At 42.6% G+C, this 9302-nt stretch overlaps 1 non-coding gene across 1 annotated transcript; it reads left to right on the top strand.

Annotated features, from left to right (window-relative positions):
* Positions 1-2419: 2419 nt before the first annotated feature.
* LOC148545640 (small nucleolar RNA R71) lies at positions 2420-2527 on the top strand. Its single transcript, XR_015900238.1, has one exon. It is a non-coding gene; the product is annotated as a small nucleolar RNA R71 (small nucleolar RNA).
* The last annotated feature ends 6775 nt before the right edge of the window (positions 2528-9302 follow it).

The raw sequence follows: 9302 nt of genomic DNA, 5'->3' as shown, positions 1-9302 counted from the left end.
ACTTAGAATGTTGCTCGCCCTCGAACAAAAGAAGAAAGAATAGAAAAAGAAGAAGAAGAAGATATAGAGGAGATGGAGGGATGTGTGTATGGATGTGAGTGGTAAATGGAAAACAGAAGGGATGACCATGAATGGAGAGAGAGAGAGGGCGAGGTGGGTGGGGATCCTGTGAGATTCACAGATCCTGAGATGATCCTGTGGTGTCCACAGATCTTGAGGTGTCAAGGATTTACATCCCTGCACCTATTAGGCATGTAAAATGCCTTTGCATGCTACTCTGGGCGTTCAGCGCCAGATTGGTGCTTGTTCTGGGCGTTGAACGCCCATTTGTTGCCCATTTCTGGTGTTGAACGCCAGAACCATGCTTGTTCTGGGCGTTCAGTGCCAGCTCTTCTCCAGGGTGCAATTCTGGCATTCAAACGCCCAAATGCTGCCCATTTTGGGTGTTCAGCGCCAGAACCATGCTCTGTTCTGGCATTGAACGCCAGCCAGATGCTTCTTACTGGCATTTAAATGCCAGTAAGGTCTTCCTCCAGGGTGTGATTTTTCTTCTGCTGTTTTTGATTCCGTTTTCAATTTTTATATTTATTTTGTGACTCCACATGATCATGAACCTAATAAAACATGAAAGAACAAGAAAAATAAAATTAGATAAATAAAAATTGGGTTGCCTCCCAACAAGCGCTTCTTTAATGTCAATAGCTTGACAGTGGGCTCTCATGGAGCCTCACAGATGTTCAGAGCATTGTTGAGACTCCCCAACACCGAACTTAGAGTTTGGATATGGGAGTTCAACACCAAACTTAGAGTTTGGTTGTGGCCTCCCAACACCAAACTTAGAGTTTGACTGTGGGGGCTCTGTATGACTCTGTTTTAAGAGAAGATTACTGTGCCTCTTTTCCATGTTTACAGAAGGATGTCCTTGAGTTTTAAACTCAAGGGAGTCCTCATTCAATTGAAGGACTAGTTCACCTCTGTTAACATCAATCACAGCTCTTGCTGTGGCTAGGAAGGGTCTTCCAAGGATGATGGATTCATCCTCATCCTTCCCAGTATCTAGGATTATGAAATCAGCAGGGATGTAAAGGCCTTCAACCTTTACTAACACGTCCTCTACTTGTCCATAAGCCTATTTTCTTGAATTGTCTGCCATCTCTAATGAGATTTTAGTAGCTTGCACCCCAAAGATTCCCAGTTTCTCTATTACAGAGAGGGGCATGAGGTTTATCCCTGAACCAAGGTCACACAGAGCCTTTTCAAAGATCATGTTGCCTATGGTACAAGGTATTATGAACTTTCCAGGATCCTGTTTCTTCTGAGGCAGTGTCAGTTGATCCAGATCACTTAGTTCATTGGTGAACAAGGGAGGTTCATCTTCCCAAGTCTCAATACCAAATAATTTGGCATTCAGCTTCATGATTGCACCAAGGTACTTGGTAACTTGCTCTTCAGTAACATCCTCATTCTCTTCAGAAGATGAATACTCGTCAGAGTTCATGAAGGGCATAAAGAGGTTCAATGGAATCTCTATGGTCTCTAGATGAGTCTCAGATTCCTTTGGTTCCTCAAAGGAAAACTCCTTATTGATCACTGGACGTCCCAGGAGGTCTTCCTCACTGGGATTCACGTCCTCAACCTCCCTTACAGGTTCGGCCATGGTGGTAATGTCAATGGCCTTGCACTCTCCTTTTGGATTTTCTTCTGTATTACTTGGGAGAGTACTAGGAGGGATTTCAGTGATCCTTTTACTCAGCTGACCCACTTGTGCCTCCAAATTTCTAATGGAGGACCTTGTTTCATTCATAAAACTCACAGTGGCCTTAGATAGATCAGAGACTAAGTTTGCTAAATTAGAGGTATTTTGTTCAGAGTTCTCTGTCTGTTACTGAGTTGATGATGGAAAAGGCTTGCTATTGCTAAACCTGTTTCTTCCACCATTATTAAAGCCTTGTTGAGGCATTTGTTGATCCTTCCATGAGAGATTTGGGTGATTTCTCCATGATGGATTATAGGTGCTTCCATATGGTTCACCCATGTAATTTACCTCTGTTATTGCAGGGTTCTCAGGATCATAAGCTTCTTCTTCATAAGAAGCCTCTTGAGTACTGTTGGATACAGCTTGCATTCCATTCAGACTTTGAGAAATCATATTGACTTGCTGAGTCAATATTTTATTCTGAGCCAATATGGCATTCAGAGTATCAATTTCAAGAACTCCCTTCTTCATAGGCGTCCCATTACTCACAGGATTCCTCTCAGAAGTGTACATGAACTGGTTATTAGCAACCATGTCAATGAGTTCTTGAGCTTCTGCAGGAGTTTTCTTTAAGTGAATGGATCTACCTGCAGAGGTGTCCAATGACATTTTAGCTAATTCAGACAGACCATCATAGAATATGTCCAGGATGGTCCATTCTGAAAGCATGTCAGAAGGACACTTTTTGGTCAGTTCTTTGTATCTCTCTCAAGCTTCATAGAGGGATTCACCTTCTTTCTGTCTGAAGGTTTGAACTTCCACTCTAAGCTTGCTCAGCTTTTGAGGAGGAAAGAACTTGGCTAAGAAAGCCGTGACTAGCTTATCCCAAAAGTTCAGGCTATCTTTGGGTTGAGAGTCCAACCACACTCTAGCTCTGTCTCTTACAGCAAAAGGGAAAAGCATGAGCCTGTAGACTTCAGGATCTACTCCATTAGTCTTAACAGTATCATAGATCTACAAGAATTCAGTTAAGAACTGAAAATGATCTTCAGATGGAAGTCCATGAAACTTGCAATTCTGCTGCATCAGAGAAACTAATTGAGGTTTCAGCTCAAAATTGTTTGCTCCAATGGCAGGAATGGAGATGCTTCTTCCATGTAAATTGGAATTAGGTACAGTAAAGTCACCAAGCATCCTCCTTGCATTATTATTATTTTTGGCTGCCATCTCCTCTTCCTGTTCAAAAATTTCTGAAAGGTGCTTGCTGGATTGTTGTAATTTAGCTTCTCTTAGTTTCCTCTTCAGAGTCCTTTCAGGTTCTGGATCTACTTCAACAAGAATATTCTTGTCCTTGCTCCTGCTCATATGAAAAAGAGGGACAGAAAAATAATAATAATATGGATCCTTTTTACCACAGGTATAGAGCTTCCCCTGTGTGAGTAGAAGAAGAAAAGAATGTAATGTAAAGAAAGAAACACAAGGGTAAGGAGAGCAGAGATGTGCGATGAAGAGAGGTGTTAGTAGATGAATAAATAAATAGAAGGAGATGAGAGAGAAGGAGAATTTTCGAAAATTATTTTTGAAAAAGAGTTAGTGTTCCGAGGGTTACCTGAAACTGGAGGTCGATCTCAGATGAGATCTTTGGTACTGGTCGGAGATGACGTGTCCGACTGGCTGGTGGCGGCCGGAGCTGTTGTGTCCGACTTGTTGGAGTTATTGTACTGCTGATCCTTGGCCACCGGAGGGTGGGGGGTACCTGCGAGAAACTCCGATGCTTAAGTTAGCACGGGTATTAGGCAGGTTTTTATGTAGAATTAGAGTATGAGTTATACCTGGGTGCTCCAGTGTATTTATAATGGTGAGATGTGACCTTTGGATAAGATAAGTTAGTTATCTTATCTTATCTTTATCTTTTGGGTTGAGGTCAGCGCATTTTCAATGGAACCGCCCTTCTCTGTAGGCCTGAACGACCTTTTGGATTTGGGTCGTATTCCTTGAATAGGGCCCTTTTTGGGCTTTCCTGTCGATTTGACCGAGTTCTTCGTAAAGAAGTCGGTCCGCTTGACCTAAGGAGGTCGGTCGCTTTATTACTAAATATCCCGGTTCGGACAGCTCGACCCAGGGTATGAACAGTGCCCCTGCTTGAGCTTGGTCTTCTTTTTGAGGTCGAGTTCTTGACTTCGGTCTTTCTTTAGTGAAGCCGATCTCAAGCATTTTGTCAATTCCTTTGTAGAAGCTTTTGAATGTAGAACGTTTTCCTCTAAAAGCGCGCGCTTTTATATCGGCGCTTTGGGAACGTGCGAGGGTTTAATGCCTTTTAATTTTAGCATTAATTGCCCCGTTTCCTTTTGGCTCTTTATTTTGATTTTGAAAACCCAGAAACGGTTTCTCTTCTTTCGCCCTTTTCGTAACTTCTTCGCATTTTTCCCTTCATTCTCTCGCTTTCAACTTTTCTGTGTTGCGGCGTTTGTTTGATTTTTCTGAAGCCTCCGCCTGGAGTTTGTAGTTTCGCGTTTCAGCCCAGCGACGTTTTCTTTTGCTCGTGCCTTTTCTTTTGCTTCAAGGTAGTGATTCCAGATTTCGCCGTCCCTCTTCACCTTCCCTGAAGTCTGTTGCCTTTTCAGGTTGGTACTAACTTTCTTGCTTCTTTCACGGCTTCATCTTTAGTTTTTTGGTGAAGCTTTTGCTTTTGCATGTTTTGAAAGTTTGGACCTTTTCGTGATTTTGCATTTGTTTGTCGCTGTAAATGCGTTTTTCTTGGCTTTCTTTTGTGTGTTCCTCTGGCATTTCCGTCGAGGATTTATACGGTTTTTGTTTGTTGCTTCTGATTTTTTACTATCTGATAGAAACTCTGCATCCGTTCCTTGCTTTGCTTGATTGCTTTTTATCTGATTTCTCAAAAGTTCGTACCTTTGATGATTTCCATTTGGCGTGTTTTGATGTTTTGGGAATGCTTTTTGCTTGGTTGACTGTGATGACTTATGCTTCTGAAAATGCTTGCTTGTTTGAAGTCTTTTTCTTGTTTGAAAGATGCTGGGGTGAGAGCTGTAGATTTTCTTGGAAACCTTGCTTTGTTACTGCCTCCAAATGATGCCCCAAGATTTTGGTTTGAGTCTTGGGGTTTTCCTTTTCTGTGTGTTCACCTGCATCGTATTGAGTTATTTTCTCCCTTGTCCGAGATGTTTTTAGTAATCCCATCTTCTTTTCTTACTTGTAGGATTAGTTGGCCTCATGTCTTCTCGTAATAACATTATAGATATGTCTTCCAGAGTTCCCGAGGGGATGTCCGATTGGCTGGACTCCCTTGTTTTGTTGTGTGTTTCTATTGTGGATGCTGAATTTTGCACAGAGCTGAGGAAGCGCCATAGGATTTGTGATAACAGTGCCCGCGAGAGTGATTATGAGCTTGTTGCTCCTGATTCCGATGAGAGAGTTTGTTTTCCGACTTCCGTCGACGGGGAGCGTCCCTCTTTCTATGCTTATGAATACTTCTTCAGCCAATTAAACGTTACTTTCCCTTTTACTACTTTTGAAACTGACTTGTTGTGGTCCTGCAATATTGCTCCGTCCTAGCTTCATCCGAACTCCTGGGGTTTTATCAAAATATTTCAACTTCTGTGTCAGGAGTTGGACATAACACCTTCTGAAACTCTTTTCCTTTATCTTTTTGTCTCGGCCAAACCTGGAGGTTCCTCCAGAAAGAAAGCTTCCTGGGTTTCTTTCAGGTCGCCCCAGGGGCATAAAGTTTTTGCCATGTATGATGAGTCATTTAAAGATTTTAAAAACTATTTCTTCCGAGTCTGTGCCATTGAGGGGGTTCGCCCCTTTTTTCTTGATGAAAATGATGAGCCTGCTTTTCGTCTGGAGTGGCAAAAGAATGTAAGAGTGCCACGTTACACATGGGAAATGCTTAGTGAGGTTGAGCGGGCCTTTGTAGTTGTTCTTGAAGATTTGTGGGGGAAGCCACCCCATCTGGACATAAAGAGATTTTTGAGTGATCCATCTTTGGTTCGGGCTGCTTTGGGTACTGTCTGATTTGTTTTTATACTTCCTCCCGAGTTTTGTTTCTCCTGTGTTGTAACTTGTCTTTGATTTTTGTGTTTTTTCAGAGATGTCGAAGAATAATGATTCTATGAGAGCCTATAAGAAGGCGAAGAAGGCGACCGCTGCTTTAAACATCTCGGCCAAGGCGGCCGGAGAGGGATCATCTCAGCCTCCAGTTAAACCTCCTATATCGAGTTCTGCCGGGCCGAGGAAAGCAATTCCTACTCCCCGGGTCCGTCTGGTCGATCCTCCACAATCTTCTGTTGCAGCTTCCGGTGCCCCTCCTAGTAAAAAGCAAAGAACAACTTAGTCTTTCAACCTTGATGCTCCTGACCTTGATACGGTTGAGTTTGTAGATCAACAAATCGGCCATTATGGTGTTCTTCCTATGGACGACGTGTCGCTTCTTCATCATTTTGATTATATCACCCGGAGTGGTATCAAGTTGGCACACATGGGGGCGGCCCTATATCGAACTGCTCAAAGTCTTCCTCTCCATGCTACTAAAGCTTTTATGGAGGAGGCCAAACAGGAGTTTGATCGGATGAAGGACTTGAAGGAGGAGCTTGAAGTAAGGGTGGCCAAGTTAGAGAAAGACTTGGAGAATGAAAAGGCTAGTTCTACTTCTCTGGCTGGTTCTCTGAGACTGGCCGAAGACACGGCTATGCGGCATAAGGACAGTTATTTGACGTCTTACCGGGAGGTGTTGCGTCTGAGAGAAGAGTTGGAGAATGCCCGGGCTAATTATTCTGAACTCCAAGGTCATCTTGTTGGCAGTGTAACTGCTGCCTATGAGAACCTGAGGGAACAAGTTCGGGTTATTGCTCCCGAGGCCGACCTAACCCTCTTTAGCTTGGAGAACGTTGTCAGGGATGGCAAGGTTGTCCCTAATGACGAGGATGAGGATGATGTCGATCCTTCCCCTGTGGCCTCTACCAAGGTGTCGACTTCTGCTGTCCCTGCCGAGGTTGGTCCTCCCGCTTCTGACCCCGACTGCCAGATCTTGAACCGGGATGACGGTACTGTAGATGCCGTTCCTCTCTAGACTCGGCCTCCGTCTCCTCGGCTTGATGCTACTAAAAAATCTTCTGACCCTTAGTTTTAACTTTATTCTGGATATGTAGTTGGCCCGGCTTGTGGGCTTTTTTAAACTCTTTATGTTTTGTTAATTGCTGACACTTTCCTGTTGCTTGCCTAGCAACTTTTGTTTTTTATGAAAAACAAATGGTAGCATGCTTTAGCTTTTTTGAGATAGGTTTTGGTGGCCTCCGAGGCTTTTATAACCTTGTGGATGATATCGCGCTTTTTGGGCTTGACTTGGTATCTCTTTTGGATTGCTTTGTACTTTGTATCTTGAATCCTTTGTGGTTGTGACTAGGTAGGTCTAACTTGATTTTTGGTTCGTTCTTGCTCCGGCTTGTATTTTCCACGATTTGTAACCGATTTCTTCAAGTTAGTCCTCCGAGTTATTTTCGCAGTCCTTTTCTAAGTTATTTTTGTAATCCCTTTCCTGGATCTTTATCGGATCTCTTCCCGGGATTACTTTCATAACTTTTTTAGTAGTAGGAGTCCGACTTCATTATATCGGTCTCCTTTAAGTTATTTTTGTAATCCTCTTTCTTGGATCTTTGTCAGGTCTCTTTCAGGGATTGCTTTGATAACTTTCCAGTTGTAGGAGTCCGACATGGTTATATTGGTCTCCTTTAAGTTATTTTTGTAGTCCTCTTTCTTGGATCTTTGTCAGATCTCTTTCAGGGACTACTTTGATAACTTTTAAGTAGTAGGAGTCCGACTTGGTTATATCGGTCTCCTTTAAGTTATTTGTAGTCCTCTTTCTTGGATCTTTGTCAGATCTCTTTCAGGGACTACTTTGATAACTTTTAAGTAGTAGGAGTCCGACTTGGTTATATTGGTCTCCTTTAAGTTATTTGTAGTCCTCTTTCTTGGATCTTTGTCAGATCTTTTTCAGGGACTACTTTGATAACTTTTAAGTAATAGGAGTCCGACTTGGTTATATCGGTCTCCTTTAAGTTATTTGTAGTCCTCTTTCTTGGATCTTTGTCAGATCTCTTTCAGGGACTACTTTGATAACTTTTAAGTAGTAGGAGTCCGACTTGGTTATATCGGTCTCCTTTAAATTATTTGTAGTCCTCTTTCTTGGATCTTTGTCAGATCTCTTTCAGGGACTACTTTGATAACTTTTAAGTAGTAGGAGTCCGACTTGGTTATATCGGTCTCCTTTAAGTTATTTGTAGTCCTCTTTCTTGGATCTTTGTCAGATATCTTTCAGGGACTACTTTGATAACTTCTCATTTTGGGCTGACTTTGTCATGTCGAGCCCTTCTAAGTTAAAGTAATCCTCTTTAATATGGTTGGCCAGACCTCTTTCCAGGATTTACTTATAACTTGGGTTGACTTGGTCCGACTTCTCAACGTCGGCCAGTCTTTAAGTTATTATTTTAGCAATCCGTAAGACCTCGTCAGGTCCTTTTTTGGATCACTTTCGATAACTTCTTACATTATTCTGTGTTCATCTTTGCCGATTTGTAGAAAGTGGTTGTCATCTCTAGATCATCCTTTGGGTGAATCGCGTTTTCACCTTTATCGGACGATTGTCTTTATCGTGATCGTGCAGTGAAATTGTTTTTCACTTTCTGCCGATCTGTTGCTTTATAATCGGACGATGAATGCTTCAGATTAATGCGTCTTGAAATCTTTGTAGAATATCTAAAATATATTTTATTTAAAGGAAAAGTGCAAATATATACATATGGGATTGTCTGAGTCTCAACTTGGCGCCTCATTAAAAACCCTTTCCAGTACTTCTACAATTCGGTAGTAGCCCTTTCCAAGTACTTCTACAATTCGGAAGGGTCCTTTCCAGTTTGCTGCCAGCTTTCCCTCTCCTGGACGAGTTGTTCTGATATCATTTTGGATTAGGATGAGACCATTTTCTGTGAAATTTCTCGGCACTACCCTTTGATTATATCTGGAAGCCATTCGGCGTTTTAGAGCTTCTTCCCTGATCCGAGCTCTTTCTTGGATTTCGGGTAACAAGTCGAGCTCTTCTCTCTGAAGTTGGAAGTTTGCCTCCTCATTGTAGTGAACTACTCTGGGCGACCCTTCCTCAATCTCTATTGGAATCATCGCCTCTGTTCCGTATGCTAATCGGAAGGGGGATTCCTTCCTGGTGGAATGTGGCGTTGTTCGATATGCCCACAGGACCTGTGGGAGTTCTTCTGCCCAGGCTCCCTTTGCATCTTGTAATCTCCGTTTTAATCCAGCCAATATGACTTTGTTAGCAGCTTCGGCCTGCCCATTGGCTTGTGGATGTTCGACGGAGGTGTACTGGTGCTTTATATTCAAGTTGGCTACTAGTTTTCTGAAGTCTGCATCTGTGAATTGGGTGCCATTGTCTGTGGTTATTGAATATGGAACCTCGAACCTTGTGACAATGTTTCGATATAAGAATTTCCGGCTTCTTTGAGCGGTGGCATTGGCTAGGGGCTCTGCCTCGATCCACTTTGTAAAGTAATCTACTCCCACTATGAGAAATTTAACT

Source organism: Arachis ipaensis, chromosome B9 (genome assembly GCF_059453495.1).
Source record: "Arachis ipaensis isolate K30076 ecotype BB chromosome B9, ASM5945349v1, whole genome shotgun sequence".
NCBI classification, from domain to species: Eukaryota; Viridiplantae; Streptophyta; class Magnoliopsida; order Fabales; family Fabaceae; genus Arachis; species Arachis ipaensis.
Note: the sequence above shows the minus strand (reverse complement) of the source record. Positions and strands in the feature narration are given on the sequence as shown.